Source organism: Mesoplodon mirus (genome assembly GCF_964341445.2).
Source record: "Mesoplodon mirus genome assembly, contig: SUPER_14_unloc_3, whole genome shotgun sequence".
NCBI lineage: Eukaryota > Metazoa > Chordata > Mammalia > Artiodactyla > Ziphiidae > Mesoplodon > Mesoplodon mirus.
Window position 1 is genome coordinate 280319 of NW_028295758.1, and position 3238 is coordinate 283556.

The following is a 3238-nucleotide window of genomic DNA, read 5'->3' on the forward strand; positions in this document are numbered from 1 at the left end:
TAGGAATCTTCTCTTTATAAAAAACTGAATTATCGGGCTTCCCTGGTGGAGCAGTGGTTAAGAATATGCCTGCGAATGCAGGGGTCATAGGTTCGAGCCCTGGTCTGGGAAGATCCCACGTGCCACGGAGTAACTAAGCCCGCGCGCCACAACTACTGAGCCTGCGCTCTAGAGCCCGTGTGCCACATCAACCGAGCCCACGTGCCACAACTACGGAAGCCTGCGTGCCTAGAGACCATGCTCCGCAACAAGAGAAGCCACTGCAATGAGAAGCCCGTGCACCACAGCCAAGAGGAGCCCCCGCTCACTGCAACTAGAGAACGCCCGCTAGCAGCAACAAAGACCCAATGCAGCCCCAAATAAATTAATTAATTTTAAAAAATTGAATTAGTTTCAAGGGTACAATGTATAAAAGTACAATAAAAGCCCCCCTTCATAACCCCCCAACCCCACTCTCAAGATGGAATCGATATGCTGTGATACAATTTATAGTCGTAGTACTACTCCTCCTCCCACCACATCCGAAATCCTCTGAGCCAGGTGCAGCAGCTTCCTTTCACAATGCTAGGACCCGCCACAAGACACATGATAATCCCTTTGGACATTTCAAGGAGCAGCACCAAGGGAACAGTACCGGGGAAATGCCACTGACAGCTCAGAATATCCATGGCATTTCTAGAGCCTCGGCACTGCTCTCGCTCTGGGAATGAAGGTCCAAAAAGCACATCGGAGAATGTTCATAGTTGTAAACAAGCTCCACCTTTGAAACACAATCTACATAGAACCACATATACAAGCCTGCACGATGGATGAAGCCAAGGTCTCCTCCATGATTTCCCTTCTGACCACCTTATTGTCTCCTCAACCATAAAACGTGAACTTGAAACTCAGGACCTTGCCTTGTCACCAGAAACATCCAAGCTTGGATCAGTCTTTCTAAGACCAGATACTTGCTCTCTGAACTATTAGAGACTTGTCACATACACACAGGTAGAACAGGATTATTTCTATCTACCTGGGGACTTGGAGTCTTTCACATTGCTCCTGTTAAAACTCTCACAACAGCAAAACTTTACCTACAAAGGGTTCAAGCTATGACACTATCCACTCTCATCACTACTATTCAACATAGTACTAAATGTCCTAGCCAGAGAAATCAGACACACATAAAAATAAAATAAAAGGCATCCAAATTTGAAAGGAAGAAGTAAAATGATCTCTGTTTACAGATGACATATTAGGCACAAAAATTCCTAAAGATTACACACACACACACACACACACACACACACAAACAAACCTGCTGAACCCAAGAAATAATTTTAGCAAAGTTGCAGAATACAAAATTAACAAACACAATGCAGTTGCATTTTTATACATTAACAATGATCAATCTGAAAGAGAATTAAGAAAATAATCTCACTTACAGCAGCATCAAGAAGGAGAAAATGCTTAGGTATAAAATTAGCCAAGAAGGTGAAGAACTTGTACATTGAAAACTACAACACACTGCTTAAAGATATCAAGGAAGATTGTATTTGTATATAAATGGAAAGACATCCCATGCTCAAGGATTGGAATATCGTTAAAATGGCCACGCTACCCAAAGAAATCTACAAATTGAATGCAATTCCGATCAAAATCCCAGTAGCAGAAAAATATCTTATGATTCTTATGGAGCCTCAAGTAGCCATAACAATCTTGTAAAAGAACAAAGTTAGAAGCCTCACACTTCCTGATTTCACAACACAGTACAAAGCAACAGCAATCAAAGTGGTATGGTACTTGTAGAAAAACATTTAGACCAGTTTAACAGAGTAGAGAGCCTAGAAATTAACCCTTGCTTATATGGCCAAACGATATTTGACAAAGGTGCCAAAAATACACAATGGGGAAAACACAATCTCTTAAACAAATGATATTGGAAAACTGGATATCTACTTGCAAAAGAATAAATTAAAGAACGAAGTACAGGGGTTCCCTGTGGTGCAGTGGTTGAGAGTCCACCTGCCGATGCAGGGGACATGGGTTCGTTCCCCTGGTCCGGGACGATCCCACATGCCACGGAGCGGCTAGGCCCGTGAGCCATGGCCGCTGAGCCTGCGCGTGCGGAGCCTGTGCTCCACAACAGGACAGGCCACAACAATGAGAGGCCCGCGTACCGCAAAAAAAAAAAAAAAAAAAAAAGAAAGAAAGAAGTACAGGACCAAAACTATAAAACTCCTAGAAGCAAGCATAGGGTAAAAATTTTAGGACATTACATTTGGCAATAATTTCTGGGATACGATACTAAAAGCACATACAACAATGCAAAAGTAGACAAATAGGACTACATCAAATTTTAAAACTTCCATGCAGGTAAGGAAACAATCAACAGAATGACAAGGCAACCTATTGGAATGGGAAAAATATTTGAAAATCTTATGTCTAATGTGGGATTAATATCCAAAATATCTGAGGAACTTCCACAACTCAACAAAAAAACCCACAAATAACTGATTTTTTAAGTGCAAAGAACTTGAACAGACAAGTCTCCAGTGAAGATATACAAATGGCCAACAAGCACATGAAAAGATGCTCAACATCACTAAACTTAAGAGAAATGCAAATCAAGGCCACAATGAGACATTATCTCACACCCATTGGGATGGCCACTGTCAAAAGAACAGAAATAACAAGTGTTGGAGAGGACACGGAGAGGTAAGAACCCTGTGCCCTCTTGCTGGGAATGAGAAATGGTGCAGCCACTAGAGAAAATAGTACAGAAGTTCCTCAAAAAATTAAAAATAAAATTACCATATGATCCAGCAATCCCACTTCTGGGTTTATATGCAAAATAATTCAAAGCAGGATCTCAGAAATAAATCTGCACACTCTGCAACATTATTCACAATAGTCAGGAGGTGGAAGCAAACAAAATATTCCTTCACAGATGAATGGACATACAAACAATGAAATATTATACAGCCTTAAAAAAAAGAAGGGAATCCTGTCAAATGCTACAACATGGATGAATCCTGAGGACATGATGCTAAGCAAAATAAGCCAGTCACAAAAGGACAAATACTGTATGATTCCTCTCATATGAAGTATGTAGAGTACTCAAAATCATAGAAACAGAAAGTAGAAAAGTGGTTGCCAAGGAAGGGCTGGAAGAAGGAGGGTGGGGGAATTAGTGTTTAATGGGTATCGAGTTTCAGTTCTGCAAGATGAAAAAGTTCTAGAAGTCTGTTGCACA